The sequence below is a fragment of the Octopus sinensis genome, linkage group LG4, assembly GCF_006345805.1.
Source record: "Octopus sinensis linkage group LG4, ASM634580v1, whole genome shotgun sequence".
In the NCBI taxonomy this organism is placed as follows: Eukaryota; Metazoa; Mollusca; class Cephalopoda; order Octopoda; family Octopodidae; genus Octopus; species Octopus sinensis.
This window is the reverse complement of record NC_043000.1, coordinates 93,054,075-93,071,635: the sequence shown is the minus strand read 5'-3', so window position 1 is coordinate 93,071,635 and position 17,561 is coordinate 93,054,075. Positions and strand designations below refer to the sequence as shown.

The 17,561-nt window shown below is 35.2% G+C and overlaps 1 long non-coding RNA gene across 2 annotated transcripts in view; it reads right to left on the bottom strand.

Moving 5' to 3' along the window:
• Nucleotides 1-16,303, bottom strand: part of LOC118763259 — a 16,694-nt gene extending 391 nt beyond the window's left edge. Inside the window, exons 1-2 of one of the 2 annotated variants that reach the window (XR_004999009.1) lie at nt 16,292-16,303; nt 14,113-14,117 (exon numbers count right to left, since the gene is read on the bottom strand). This is a non-coding gene — a long non-coding RNA (uncharacterized LOC118763259). Of the gene's footprint in view, nt 1-11,866; nt 11,871-14,112; nt 14,118-15,617; nt 15,653-16,291 lie in introns of those variants that run through there. The other variant, XR_004999010.1, reaches the window with a different exon arrangement.
• Between the last annotated feature and the right edge of the window lie 1,258 nt (nt 16,304-17,561).

The window sequence follows — 17,561 nt, the reverse complement described above, 5'->3', positions numbered from 1 at the left end:
GCTTCTCCTCCAGATTTATGTATTTCAACAAACGATATATATATTTATATACATGATGGCCGTCCACTCATGACCTAGGAAAATCATTACTGACATGTAGGAATATTGTGTGCTCAAGATTACATTATACTTTACACTTGTGGTTCCATGTCATTCTCTGTCTGGTCAATTTAGCGTGAGTGATGGATGTCCATCATGCACTTGAAAAGCAAAGAGAATACGTATAAAATCTGGTTGGAACTTGAATATTTCATATACATACATACATACATACATACATACATACATACATACATACATACATGCATATATATATATATCAATTGTTAAGGCTATCTTTACAAATACTATATAGAAATTATAGCCAGCCCTCATTTTTTTACGATGTTTTGTATCCAAGACATAAGAAAAATTAGTGCTGGCTATAATTTCTATAGAATATCCGTAAAGATAACCTTAACAAGTGATGGGAAGCACACTGCTAACATAGTAGAATATGGTATTGACTTATAAAACATTTAATATACTTTATAGTAATATTATGGTTGCCTAACAAAATACCTTGTCCCTACAAATCATTAATATATATATATATATTAAAAAAAGAAATACAAGTGACGATCTATCAATTTATTTATATTACAATATAATATAACATAATGCTGCGATGGAGTGGCATCCTGTCCAGCTGAAGAACACATACGCCATTGAAACCAGGAAACCGGGCCCATGAGCGCTTTCCCATGGCATCAGCATGAGTGCAATATATACACATTTCATTTTCATCATCATCATCAACAATTTTACTTTTCCATTCTTGAATGACTTGGACAGAATTTGTTGAGGTAGATGCCCTTCTGTTCATCAACCCTCACCTGTTTCCAAGTAAAGTAATGTTTTCTTTTGACCAGGCATGACTTCAAAGGAAACTGGAAATGAAAGATACTGCCTACCTTATGGTGACATTCACAACTATGATGCAATATCAAGGCAAAGCACCAGCAATACACATGCACACACACACAAGCACACACACACACACACACACACACACACACACACACACACACACACACACACATGTATATGACATTCTTATTTCAGTTCCTGTCTACCAAATCCACTCACAAAGCTTTGGCCACTCAAGGCTTTCCTAGTTCTTCAGGGCATTCAACTCTAAAGAATGTTCCACAAATATCCCAACTGTTTTTTTTTACAAGATGCATAAAAGTACATTATCCAGTGCATTCTTTCCTTGTTTAAGATGTCAGGGTGTTGGTTTCAGAGAGATTTAGCAGCTATTTCCAGCAATTCAGACTGCCACATTGAGGAGACTATTTCATTGGCTCGATAAAACTTTATTGCATTCCTTGGTGGAGAGGTGATTAACAAAAGGTGAGAAGTGAGACAGTTAGTACTCCCACAGCAAACCAAGTTGTGGGAGTCATTGGTCAAATAACAAAATTGATGGGAAAACTCATAAAAAGCATAAAAACAAAAAGCTTAAATAGTCTTTGATCATATGTTATTTAATGCATTTTGTGTATATTTATTTCTTAATCACTACCGCCACCACCATTGTCCCCCACAACACACCGTAGACTAAGAAAATATGACAGGCAGTCTATTGTTTATCGTCTAATTAGTTCAGCACTAGAAAGTGTTGTCATTAACCTCAATAAGCTCAAACACCATCATGATTTATACCGGTACGACTAGTATTTCTGTTTCTTTTCTTTTTTATAATCTGTGAAGTGAGGTTTGAATAGAATGGAATTTAAGTGGAAGAAAAGGAATTACTTTCTCGTCTAGGAAATGTCAAAGATTGTGGGGCAGGTCAGGGTAAAGGAACAGTTTTGTCCTGTATACAGTTTCCCGCTCTCCAACAATACTCTAGACAAATGGTACCAACATTGATTCTTCTCTAACTTTCTGCAAACATTGCTGTGTTGTAAAAAGATTGCTTTCCAAACATATGTTTCCAGGTTCAGTCCCACTGCATAGCATCTTGGGAATGCATCTTATTCTATATCCTTGGCTGACCAAAGCTTTGTGGGTGAATTTGGCAAATGGAAACCCAAAGAAGACCATCATAGTAGTTCGGCAAAATGACCTATAGAATAGATACCAGGCTTAAGGAAAAAGGGAAAATAAGAACTGGGGTTGATTCATCTGATTAAAGCTTCTTCAAGGCAGTGCCCCAGCATGACCACGGTCTCATGGTGGAAACAAGTAAAGGATAAACCTAATATCAGTTACCAGCAGCCTTGGTCCCTCACACCAAACCTATAGAGAGCCTATGGGCATCACCACTACCACCACCAGTTCTTGTCTAGCCATCCAATCCATGGCAGCATGGAAAATAGATGTTTAATTACGATGATCATAGTGATTACCTTGAAAGACTCTGCAGAAGGCATTGGAGTAGCTGTGTGGTAAGTAGCTTGCTTATGAGCCACATGTTTCCAGGTTCAGTCCCACTGTGTGGCATCTTGGGCAAGTGTCTTGGGCCAACCAAAGCCTTGTGAGTGGATTTGGTAGCCAGAAAATGAAAGAAGCTTGTGGTATATATGCATATATATGTGTATGTATGTAAGTGTGTGTATATTTTTGTGTGTCTGTGTTTGTCCCCCCAGTATCGCTTGACAACTGATGCTGGTGTGTTTACATCCTCGTAACTTAGCGGTTCGGCAAAAGAGACTGATAGAATAAATACTAGGTTTACAAAGAATAAGTCCTGCGGTCGATTTGCTCGACTAAAGGTAGTGCTCCAGCATGGCCACAGCCACATGACTGAAACAAGTAAAAGAGTAAGGCAGATCTCACCATCAATGAGGATCTTTCCAAGTAGTCTCACCTGCTCAGAATAACAAAAGCTGGTCTTCCCTTTCAGAGCTAGAAATTACTTCAGTCTCCTGCTAACCTTCTTCACAACAAAAGCTTAGCTGAGACTCACATGGATTGCTGCTCCCTCATCTGGTCCAGTACTGGTGCTGCACACAGACATCTTAAGACATATCTTCTAATGATAAAGAGCTGTTCAGCTAATTAGTATAAAGTGGTTTGCCAACATGTTTAAATCTCTGACTCACAAACAAGCTGTTTCCTCACTTTGTCTTTCCTATGGCAACTATGACTGGCTCTCACCTTGGAACCAGCTGGTCTTGTGTTACCCTTTTTTCAGACTTACCTGATTCATTTGTCTCTCACTCTCATCACCAGTATTGCTTCCACTCTTACCAAGAAATTTTGAAGGGACAGTACAAGTCACTTACATCACCCATAGCTCTTGTCTGGTAATTATATTATTGACCCTGAAAGATGAAAATTAAATTTGACCTTGGCAGGATTTGGACCTCAGAACATAATGATTTGGAAGAACTACTGCTAAGTGTTTTATCCAATGTGCAAACAATTCCACCAGCATGCTTCATCATCATCATAATTCAATATCCAATCATTCTCTTCCAGACTTGGCTTCCTTGAAATCCTTCTCCAAGATTCCTTTTTCCCTGTTAATGTTTCAACTTATGGAACAGTAACCATGCTGCTCTCACTCTTTTAGAAGAGTCTATGCAGATTATGGACACAATTCTTTCTGTCAGTGCTGACCATTAAAAAAGCCTACAAACATCAATGACAATCTCACAACTGCTACTTCTTTGAGCCAGTGAGGTAGCATCTATGTGGTCTCTCATCTAGCTAGAAATAGCAACTAAATTTCTCTTGCTTTTGCATCTTAACATTTTGAGTGATAGAATATGATATATGACTCTCTAATGCAGAAATTGTCGTAAGTCAATCAAGCTACCCTTCAATCTTTCATCTATCTTTATATACAATAAGCTGTTATCCATCAACTTAGTGATTTGCCCTCTTTCTATCCATCCCGCCATCCATATATCCATCCACCCATCAATACATGTACTCATTCAGCCATTCACAAATCCATCCATCTATCCAATCCATCCACCCCACTATCCAGCCACAGATCCAGTCATCTCTCCATCCATCCATCCATCCATCCATCCATCCATCCATCCATCCATCCATCCTTCCATCCATCCATCCAGCCATTCATCTAGCCCTCCATCCCTCCTTCCTTCCCTCCCTCCATCCATCTAACTATCCACGCAATCACTCCTCAACGTATCCAGCCAGCCATCCTCCGACACATCCCTCCATCTCTCCATTCATTCATCCAGCTTGCCATTCATCAATGTCAACCTGCATCCATCAACCCAGCCACCCGGTTACTCATTAACCATGCACCTACCAACTCTCTTTATCGCATGCCATTAACCCACATTATAAACATTGACAATCAGTCTCCATGTAGTAAGTTAGCTCTTTTTGCAGCAGCCTAAGCTACCTCTGGCTCTGGCTACCACTGTGTTTGAACTTATAAAAAAAACTAAGAAATGTGTTATGAAAATACACAAGCTAATAAAAAGTATAAAAATAAAAACAAAAATGATAAATAAAAGAATTAATGAAAATAATGAAAACAAAAGAAAGAGAAAAATGAACAAAAAAATGAAGAATGAAAGCAAAACAAAATGGAAAAGAAAAGAAAAAAACCAAAGTTGCTGGAATAACTGGTTTAGTTAAGTTTTGCCAATTTTCTTGATCAGGCAGCTTATCAAAACAATGTCACTTACTTTTCAAAACAAATCCCTGTGTGTGTGTGTATGTGTGTGTGTGTGTGAGTGTGTGTGTGTTTGTATGTGTGTGTGTGTTTGCATGTGCATGTGTATGTGTGTGTGTGTGTGTATGTTTGTATGAGTGTGTGTGTGCGCGGTAGACTCTGGATTGCTAGAATTTCTTTTATCGATATCATGCAGTTCTGATGTAGATGCTGATGGAATAGAAATTAAAACAATAATAATAATAATAATAATAATAATAATGTTAATAATAATAATAATAATAATAATAATAATAATAATAATAATAATAATGTTAATAATAATAATAATAATAATAACAACAACAATAATAATGATGAGGATGATGATTTCATTTATTTGTCACAAGGGTGAAGGAATAATTATAATAATAATAATGATAATGATGATGATGATGATGATGATGGTTTCAAATTTTGGCACAGGGTCTATTATTTGTAAGGGGAGGGGAAAGTGAATTACATCAAGCCTAGTATGTGACCGGTACTTATTTTATCAACCCCAGAAGGACTACAGCAGAAATTGAATGTAAAGACAGGTAAAATGCTCCTAAGCATTTTGGTCAGCACACTAAAGATTCTGACAGTTTGCAGTCTTAATAATAATAATGATAATAATAATAATAATAATAATAATAATAATAATAATAATAATAATAATAATTATAATTATAATATCAGGTCATTAAGGATGAAATGTCCAATTTTCTTATGCACCAAGTTTGACAGACAACTCTAACGTTTTATGCTGACAATTCTTTGTTTTACAACATTGAAGAGCTTACATCACTTTTCAAAATGCATTTTATGGTGTCTGATTGTATTGTGAGTTTTCTCTTGTAAATCAGTTTTTGTGAACCCATGGATAGATAAAAGATTTGTGTTGTTTATGAATATGAGTTCTGTTGTGGAACCAATGCATCCCAGACAGCTTGAAACATCAACGAGGTAATTGGTGAAGATGTGGTGAATGAGTGCACTGTATATCAATGTTTTGAGAAGTTCTGGTCTGGTGACTTTACTCTTGAAAATCATCCCCGTGGTAGACCTGAGACCAAGGTGGATAATGATGAGCTGAAAACTGTAGTGTAAGTGAATACATCTCAAACTACGTGTGAGTTATAGCAAGGTTAGATGTTTCAATTCCAACAGTATTGAACCATCTGAAACAAATTAGCAAGGTAAAGAAGCTGGACATGTAGGTATCACACAAACTTAATGAGCACGTTATCTTGAAACTTGCTGATCTTTGCTGTCATGGCATAAAAGCGAACTCTTTTTGCATCATGTTATGTGTGTTGAAAAATGTGTTCTTTTCAACAACAGCAAACGTTTTGCATGGTGGTTGGATAGAGACAAAGTACCAAAGCACAATCCAGAAAAGAATATTCACCAAAATAAGCTAATGGTGCCTATTTAGTGGTCCAATGCTGGTGTCATCCATTACTGCTTCATGAGACCTGGTAAGTCAATTATAGTGGATATATACATCAACCAACTGGATGAAATGATGAGTGAACTTGCAATTAAGCAACCAAAATTGGTTTATAGAGACAGGCCAATTCTCTTGCAAGACAATGCTTCACCACATGTTGCACAAAGAACGCTACTCAAGTTACAGGAACTGAACCTGGAAGTACTCTGTCATCTACCATATTCCCCAGACGTTGCACCAACTGAGTATCATGTTTTCCAGGCATTAGACAACTTTTTGCAAGGAAAAAACTTTGAATCTGAAGAAGATGCAATTACAGCCTTTCGTGATTTCATCACCCCTTGCTCTCCAGAATTCTTTGCTGCTTGCATAAATAAGCTACCCATAAAATGGCAAGATTATGTTGATAATTTAGGTGCATACTTTGATTAACTGCAATGCTTTTTGTTGAGATAAAGTAAAATAAACTTTCAGTTCAAAATCAGACATTTCATTCTTAATGACCTGATAATAATAATAATTTATCCTTTGAATCCAAAATGCTGATGTAGACCAAGCAACAACCCATCAGTGGCTGAGAAGTTCAAGGCTGGAAGCAGAGAGTGAAGGTTTCCTATTAGTGGCACAAGATCAAAGCTTGGTTACGAAAATCTACCAGGCTAATATTCTTCAAAACAGCTCTGACTCTAAATGCAGATTCTGCGATAAATTTAATGACACAATAAACCATCTCATCTTGAGATGTCGTGCTGACAGCAAATGAATTCAAAAATCCCCATGATAGGGCAGGACAGTATTTACTTAGGAAAATATGTAAACACTACAAAATCAGCATTCCTGCTTACTGGTATGAACATCATCCTGAGCTAGTCATTGAAGGTAAATGTGTCACTATCCTCTGGGATTTTCCAGTCAACACTAACAGAATGATCCAGGCTAATCGACCAGACATAGTTATTAAAGACAGGGAAGAAAATACTTGTAGACTAATAGATGTAAGTGTACCCACTGATAAAAATATATCTGTAAAGGAATTTGACAAATTAAATATAAGGACATGGAAATTGAAATACAAAAGATGTGGCATCTTAAATCGAGAACTGTTCCTGTTATTGTGTGTACCTTAGGCATGATAAGAAAGGGATGTGAGATATATCGGGATAATATCCTAAGAGAACCATATCTAAGAGAAATCCAAATGGTTGTGCTGACCAGTACTGCCCACATCTTTAGAAAAACTTTGTCAATTTAAATGTCTGCATTGTATTACATGAAAATATTTTGCTACTGCCCTTGCCACTTCCTCTCCCCAAACTTTCAGGCATACTGTAACATCTCTTATCCTTCACTCACCCTAGGACGCTGGGTTTGTCTCGGTAAGTGATTTGTAACAAGCATGCAGATTAAAAGTAAATAATAATAATAATTCTTTCTGCTGGAAGCACAGGGCCTCAAATTTGGAGAAAGGTATTAAGCCGATTACATCGATCCCAGTGCATAATTGGTACTAAGTTTATCAACTCAGAAAGGATGGAACACAAAGTCAATTTCTGGAATTTGTACTCAGAATGTAAAGACAGATGAAATGCTGCTAAATATAATAATAATAATAATAATAATAATAATAATAATATAATAATAATAATAATAATAATAATAATAATAATGATGATGATAATAATAATAATAATAATAATAATAATAATAATAATAATAATAATAATAATAATAATAATAATAATAATATCGGTTTATTAGCTTTTATAATAATTTTATTAGCTTTTATAATAATTTTATTAGCTTTTAATAATAATGAATAAAAGCTAATAAACCGGATATTATTATAAAAGATCAGACAAAAAAGGTGTGTTTATTGACATGAGTGTTCCTTGCGATCACAATATAGCAGCGAAAGAATTTGACAAGATCAGTAAATATAAAGACTTGCTAATAGAAATTGAAAAATATGACATCTCAAGGCCACTACAGTACTAATGATTGTAGGATCTCTAGGAATAATAAAAAAAGGTACTGAAACCTATTTGAAAATGATACCAGGCTTACCATCCCTACAGGAAGTGCAAAAAATTGTGTTAACTGGGCTGACTCATGTACTGAGAAGAGCATTATCGCTGTGAAAACAACATCCATTCATGAATTTATTTGTTTATTAATTTTTTTAAATACAGATTTTACCTGTGAATTTGCGTGTGTAATCTAGGAATGCATACAATGAGCTTCTCTGCCCTAGGTGTACAGAAAATACTTGGTGAGAAATGGAAGAAAATTTGAAAAAATAATAGACTGTACTTGTCCAAAAGAAGGAGTGGGAGAGGTTTTATCAGTTACCAGGACTGTATCGAAGCAGAGGAAAATGGCTTAGGGTGGTATATAAAAAATACTGTGGAGTCGCTGTTGAAACACACGAAGAAGGCCGGCATCATCAAAACTGAAAATTGCATGAGTAAAGAAAAATTTAAATAAGAAATGAACAAAAAAAAAAGAAAAAGCATGGAATGAAAGGATAATGTACGGTCAGTTTGCAAGAGATGTGAACACCAAGACAGATACAGAGGACCGGTGGCTATGGATGAGGAGGTTGTGACCTGAAGATAGAGACAGAAGCACTCATATGCACAGCTCAGGAACAAGCATTAAGGAACAATTATATGAAGTGTGGAATAGACAACACTACCGATAGCGACAAATGCAGAATGTGTGGTGAGAGAGTTGAAGTGGTATAGCACATCATTAGTGAATGCCTGAAATTAGCATAATTCAAATACAAAAGATGCCATGACAATGTGGCAAGAATGATCCATTGGGAGCTCTGTGGAAAGCACGGCCTACAAAGAGCAAAAACATGGTATGAGCAAACTCCAGAAAGAGTCACTGAAAATGAGAATTGCAAAATCCTGTGGGATGCAATGACCCAGTGCAATCACCTGACCAGACATCGGAAATGGGACATTGTTGCGGTGAATAAAAAAGAAAGAACATGTATGATCATCGACATAGCATGTCCCAGTGACAACAGCATCAATGTAACAGAAGAAAAAATAAACAATGATGATTTAAAGTGGGAAATACAAAGGTTGTGGTCAATGAGGAGAGTAGAGATGATACCAATGGTAATTGGTGCACTTGGAAGTATCAGCACTCATGTACCAACATCGCTGGAAAAGACTGGTGCAAGTGTGAAAGTAGGACGCATAGAAAGATCAGCTTTGCTTGGAATTACAAGAATTCTTTGCAGGGTTCTTGAAGCATGACCAGTGAACAAGTGTCACCATAGTCTGATGGCTGTGGGAAGCTGACACTTTCCATCATACCCAGTAAAATAAACTGTGAATTTTTATATAATAATGATTTCAAATTTTGGGCCTCCTATCGAGCCTTTTGCAATACTCTTAAAGTCAGGAGCTTTCAGTCCCACCTCACATAAATATATATACATACAGAGTGTTCAGGCTATGTACAAAAATACATACATATGTGTGTGTGTGTGTGTATAAAATGGGCTTCCTCACAATTTATGTCAGCCAAATTTACTCACAATGCATTGGACAGCCTGGAGCTATAGTGAGAAACACAGGCTCAAGATGAGTCACAGTGGGACTAAACCTAAGGCTACTTAAATAATACAATTAGATAATGAAATTATTAAGTAATGCATGCTGTGTTTTATAGTGTGTTTGAGCTAAATTTGATCATTTGCATAAATGGAAAAGAAAACACAATATCCCATTCAAAAATGAAAGTATTTTTTAAAAAATCAAAAGTTATTAACTAGATTATGACTGGGAGATAACTCTTTACTCAAAGTAGCTGCCCTCGGCTTCCATCAAGGCCTCATGATAACTCTAGAAGCTGGCAAATGTGTTCCTCACTGTGTCCCTGAGAAGATCTTTGAACACCTCCTTCATCATGGCTTCTAGATCGGCCTTGATGTTGCAGGCAGAGTAACTGATGTCTTTCTCAACTGCACCCCACACACGATAATCCATGGGTTACAATGAGAGGAATTAGGAAACCAGAAATTGGAGCGGGTGAAGTTGTAGAAATTCCCCAACAACCACTTCTGTCTCTTTCTAGAGGTATGGCAAGGAGCTGAATCCTGCTGTCACACATATGACCTTTAGGCAGCAATGTTGTCCAGCCAGGGACTGACCACAGTTTCTAGTAGCTTCACATAGCTGTCTGAATTTACCTTGAGGCCCTGTTCAAAGATGTGGGTTGACATGATGCCACCATCACTATAGACCCTACCTAAGGCCATCACAATTAGAGGGAACCTGGTTTTCATGATACATGAGACATAACATGGATTGTGTCTTACAACCTTTACAGTTTTCTCAGAGCATTGAACAGCAGTCATAATGTTGGCATTTCAATAATGAATCCTCATGATACAGGTAGCTCTTTTCCATTATTCCAGTTCTCCATGACTGCTACCTTTTTCTCACCAACAACTTTGATCTTTATACCCTTCAGTGCTGTTGACTGTATATTAATATATCATCAAGCTGTTTCTTACAAAAATAGGAGACAGAAAAGAAAAAAATCACCAAATTTAGCCAGAATACCCTGTATTTGTTCTTATCACTGGAGATTTTAAATAAACTAGTGGGACCGGGGAGAAATTCCACAGAACGAAAAAGATTAAGAGAAGTTATTTAAGACAGAAGTCTACATAATATTGTTTGTTCGTCGGTTATACATAGAGATGGAGGTGGAGTGAGTGAGTGGTAGAGTAAAAGTGAGTGAGAGAGAGAGGGGGAGAAATTTAAGACAGAAAGGATGATCTGCAGTTTTATTTTACTAATTTACTAATTTTATTTCACTTCTGATTTTAAAATTTCCCTCTGTTAAGCACTTCATATTTGTCTCCTTTTCTCTAACTCTTCATCAAATTTTTTCACCCTCTTCTTGTCTTTAACATTTCTTTCTTTCTCTTCATCTTTCCTTCACATCCTACAGCATGTTATTAACACTTCTCTCTTCCACTTTTCTCTCGCCAAATTTTTTAGCTCCCTTTACTTCTCCCTTCAATGAATCACATGATGCATTTGGCCTTAGTGTATTATTCCACTCCTCTCTTCTTTCTTCTTTACTCTCATTTCTTCCCCCCCCCTCTCTCATTCACTTTTACTCTACCTCTCACTCACTCCACCTCCATCTTTCTAAGTGACTAATGTATAACTGGCAAATGAACAAACAGAATATTATGTAGATTGTACTAAGTTGTGAAGATTGATCAATGATAAGACATTATATTACATCATCATAGTCATCATCATCATCAACAGTAGCAGCAGCATCATCATCATTTAGCATCCCAATTTCCATGCCTCTATAGGTTGGGTAGTTCAACATGAAGCAACAAGCTAGAGGGCTGCACCAAGTCTAATGTCTGTTTTGATATGGTTTCTACAGCAAGATGCCCTTCCTAGTACCAACAATTTCACAGAGCATACTAGTTACCAACGTAGGGCACCTGCCCTCACTGGGCTTGTTGAGATGATATCTAAGGGGTTTGACAAAGTGAGTAACTATAATCTTTATTTTAATCACATTTCAGATTAAGATTATTAATGCTTAACAATAGCTTTAATCTCCTCAAACATACCTTTATTACAATTAAAGGAATTAGGAGGCCAGAAATTAGGGCAGATGGAGTTGTAGAAATTCTTCTTTATTATTCTTCATATATAGATTTAATTCTTAATCATTTTGATTCCAACTTACCTGAGTCTGCTCTCAATTCTACAATGCTAACTACTTGTTTAAAATGATATGAATGAAAATCTTCCATCAAAGTTTCATGCTAACTTATGTTTGAAACCCCAGTTTAATTATAACATAGTTATCAAATTTAAAAAAATTAATTGAAACACATGTAGTGCATTTCATCCAACAAAAGGAATAAGATTATTCAAATTAGAAGCTTGATTCAAAATTGCATGCTAATTAATGTTCTAAACAACAGCTTAATGATAAAGTTATTCTACAAAATTCTTCATTGTTTTTGAAATTAATTGAAGCAGAGGCCATTGTGTATATTAACAGAAATACAGTAACAAAATGGATAAGAGATTAAAGCCAAGAATTTCGTCCTCGTTCCATTTGCAACAATACATTTCTGTGACAATGGATTTAATTCTCTTTTGGACTCTTGATCACTCAAGCCCAAAATTTAAGAATTACCTGATTCCATAGATAAACTTGTAGATTATGATTAGCAAGAAAGTTCCATGTTTAGATAAAGTCAAAAATAAGAAACAGAAATCATCATCATCATCATCATCATCATTATCATCATCAGCATCATCCTGTCACCAACCCTTACCCGTTTCCTTGTGACCAGATATATTTTCATGGAGGATTGTAAGCAAATGACACTGCATGTATGAAGGTGATGTTCATTTACAGCTAGCCTACAATGTCAAAACAAGGAGGCACAAAAATACATAAACACACACACACACATACACGTAGCATGCATGCATTGTATTTATACACTGGAAGTATTTCATTTAAATGCAATCACTTTGAAAATACTAGAGTTTACATTACAGAACAAGAATTAAATTTCGGCAGGTTGACATCAAAAGAGTTAATGCCAAACCAGACTGAGGAAAAAAGTCTACCATTCCCTCTACAGCTGGCATTTCGTTTCCTAATTAACTTGGATACAATAACAAATCATTACTTTGACACATATGTTCAAATATAAAGCAAGTTTAAATCATCTTAAAGTCTTTATGATATTTTAACTTCGACAAATTGATGACCTTTTGCAGTTAACACATGTATTATGTAACTGATATTACCCAACAAAGATTAAGGCTTCTCTTCAAAGAAAGAAATTACCTGAGCACTGAACAGTGTTGAACAGTTGTTCAACATGCTGTGCATGGAATATATTTAAAATGATATCCAATGGAAGACAGTGTAGCAAATTGGTAAATCATGTCTTTATTCATCACAAGGTGTGAAGCAAATGATTTAACACTTTTGTTATCATATTTCTGCTGAAATACACGGTTTCGTTTCAATTAATTCTTTGTATTATCAAGAATTTAAGTAAAGGAATTTTGTCATTATTAAGCAGGAAATATTTGATGGAGAATTTTACTTTAGATCACTTTAAATGATTTGAACGTCTGCCTTTGATAGCTTAGCATAAAATAAGTTATCCAAAGTGTACAGTATTACTTATCCATCACAGCTGATCTCACCAATTAGTAAGTTGGTATGATCAGCTGTGATTGATATATATAATGCCACTTCGGATTATATACCCATTCTATTGACAGATATACGACTGCCTCTTTCTCCTGAAAGACGATCTATATATATGTGTATATATATATATATATAATATATATATATATATATAACGGGAAGGTTACGAAAATAAACAAAAGACGAAGGCAGGTGGAGTACAAACAAACAAATGTATTAGTATGGTGCTCAGGAATAGAAATAGAACAAGTCTTTTACGTTTCGAGCCTATGCTCTTCGACAGAAAGATACACAGAAAAAAAAACAAGGAGAGAAAAAAATGCGTGTAGGAGCTAACGACATATATATATATATATATATATATATATATATATATATATATGTATGTATGTATGTATGTATGTATGTATGTATGTATATATATGTGTATATATTGGTTAGTGGGCATACTTTTTGTCTTGGGGGACAATGGAGTTGCGCATAAAATAATCTAGTCTGGCTTTTACATTTCATGTCCTAATATATATCCTGCTGTGGCTGTGTAGTCCTATCCTGGACAAACACTCCCTCTGTCAGCTGCCACAAATGTATATATATATATATATATATATATTATAATGGAACAATTACTGTGAAGCATTGTGTAGAATATATTGTATAAAGGATCGTGGGTAAGGCCAAAACAATACGAAGTAAATGCAAGGTAAATCACAAGAAAACAAATATGTGAATTAATGTAAACTTACCCTGTATTCAATATTTCGAGGTTATGACTTCATTTTCAAGAAATGACGAATGTTGCTGATGTTCGTGTGTGTGAGTGTGTGTGGAGTGTATAAGTGCAGAAGGGTGTTGCTATAGCAACCAGCTAACTTCCTGTAACTCTGTTCTATTGTTGATCTTAGGTTTCTTTTGGTGTATGAGGTTGTCCCTGTTCCACTATGTTGCCTTGATGTGCAGTGTCAATTCCCGGGTCTGACATTTCTGTAGCTGTTTCTTCACAGAAGTGTCTGCCTGCATGTGTTTCTTAATACATATATGCAATTTTCTTGTGCTTCTGATGTAGGATGCACCACATATGCTACAGATGGTCTCATATACAACATAGGTTCTCTGGTACAATTCAGTGTCATTGCTGGGGCAGTTCGACAATGTGTACTCCTAAAAGTAGTGAGAGGTGTTGTTCTTGGACAGAGCTTTTCTCAGGGAAGGGCCGGTGTGAACTATCTGTATGTGCAGTAGTTCTGCAGTGGTACAACACGCAGTCCACAGGGAAGGACTTGACATACAATACAGTTCCTATTAGTACCTTTTGGTAGTACCTTCTGTACTGATAGGAACTGTATTGTATGTAGATTTAGCCCACAAACAAACTGTAAAGTTAGGAATGTAGTGTATAGTATAAGATGTACAGAGGGATGGTGCAGAAACAAGACAACAATGTACAAAGGGGAGACAGCATGGAGCATAGGAGAGCGGGTAAATGAGTATTGGAGGGAACTTAAGGAAGAGAAGAGCACATCAGTTCTATACCAGCATGCTGAGTGGGAACACAGAGGCTCACTAAACAATATAGAAGTTAAAATCTTGTCTATACATAGAACAGACACAACGCTTAGACAAATTACCGAAGCTACATACATAATAGAAAATAAATCTAGCCTAAATAGAAAACAAGAATGGAACACTAACACACATCCCCTACACACCACAACCTATGACAGAATAAGATCTACAGAAACTGATAATAATATGAAACTAATACAATACACAGATAAATAAATGGAATTAAATAACTATATACATTAACAAATTAAATTAAATTAAATTAATACAAAAAAGAAAGAAATGAAAAGTAAGTAGCTAAAAATAAATGAATAAAATAAAAGTAAATCAAACGAAAGTGAATAAACAGGGAATATTGATAATGCATGTACCATACAGATTCCCACACACACACACTTACTAAACATAGACACTTACAGGGATATACACATGTGCAAATAAAGACACACAGGGATATATGCATGTGCAAATAAAGACACATGCTACAGGAATAAAAATGGCAGATCATTAGTAAGGAGAGACACAAAAAAGAAAGAAGAAAGCAAAGGACTACTGATGAGGTCACAGAAGTCTGATGAAAGAACTCTGGCCGAAATAAAATCAATATAAAATAAAGCTGAAGCAAGTGAACACCAAATATATAGCATGTGTGTTTTCAACATGACCATCCCCAAATACAACAATATATATATATATATATATATGTTTGCTTTAGAAGCGCTGAGATGTATTGAAAGATACAGATAAGGAAATAATTTTACTCTCAAGCACAGGATAATGCTAATAGTATAATAAACAGGATAAACTATCCATATTTTGCAGAAAAATCTGTTGGCAGCTAGCCATGAGACTCAAACTCACATTCCTCTGATTACATGTTAACTGCTTTACCATTAAGCTAAACTTACCCAACGACAATAAATCTCAACACTTCTAAAGCAAACTTTGTTGACTTTCAATGTAAGTTGAATTTAACATACGATAGCACCTTATAAAGCTAGATTCCTATATCCTAAATTTGCCGAAGAATTTATTGTTGGGTCAGTTTAGCTTAATGGTAAAGCACTTGATGTGTAATCACAGGGATGTGTGTTTGAGTCTCATGGACAGCCATCAACAGATTTTTCTGCAAAATATGAATAGTTTATCCCGTTCATGCTATATTATTTGCATTTTCCTGTATTTGAGAATAAAATTATTTCCGTATCTATATCTTTCAATACATCTCAACACTTCTAAAGCAAGCTTTGTTGACTTTCAATGCAAGTTGAATTTAACGTATGATAGCGTTGTATATATATATATATATATATATATATATATATATTATATATATATATAATATATATATATACATATATATATATGTATGTATATATACACAAATTTATATATATATATATATATATATATACATGTTTATATACATGGGTATGCATATACATTATTCATCTATATATACATAGACATGCATGCATATGTGTATATATTATATACATTCATACATAAAAGCTTCTTCAGTAAAAATGTTTGTTTGTTACTTGTTATTATTTCTTTGGTTTTTTTTTTCAGATTGTCCTCATTATAGGATAACATTTAAACAGGATTAAATTTTGCTTAATTACATTGAAGAACTCAGTATTTTTAGGATAACAGATTAAGATGTATAGTAAAAATATAATTTTTCTCTTTTGGTTTCCATACTTCCGAAATCAATGATATCAACTGCTTCTGAACTTTCACATGCATTATTAATTAATAACGACAAAATCATTAAGCTGGCAGATTTGTCAGTAAAGTGTACAAAATGCTTAGTGGCATTTTGTTAGTCTTTATTTTCCGAGCTCAAATTCTGCTGAGGTCATCATTACTTTTCATCCTTTCAGACTTCATAAAAAAAAAAGTACCGATAAAGTACTGGGGATCAGGGGGGTGTCAATGTAATCAAATTCCCCCTCCTCTAAAAATTTGCTGACCCTGCATCAAAATTTGAGACCAATTAATGATGGTGGATAATTTTGTCTCAGAAGTTACATAGTAAGTAAAAGATTGAGAATTTTAGGTATGGCACTTATCAATTATACATAAATACACGTCCCCCACAGATGTATGCATGCATTCACACATGCATACAATCACACATGCATACAATCGCACATGCAATCACACACCCACACCCACATACATGCATACATACATACATACATACATACATACATACATACATACATACGTACATACATACATATATGATGATTGCCACATCATGTCAGATGACAGCTGTCTTACAATAGCATGACAAAAGCTTGTACAGTACTTTTGTCAGTCTCTTGGTTGCTGTACCAGGTTCCAAAGACAAATATTGCAAAAAAAATTGGTACTATTTTGACTGCTAGTTTTATGTTAGAGTCTCTTTCTCCTAGAAGAGCCACCTTCTCCAAGGCTTTGTCAAAAACGAACAGAAAGCCTTCTCTACTCCTGGGAAACTTATTCAACCCATAGATGGGACCCTAAAAGATACTACTGTTCTGAGTCAGAACAGATACGGGAGTAACAGTAATAAAACTCCAGAACTCCTGAACTGTAGCTTCATCATCAAATACAGTGTAATGTCATACTCAGGAC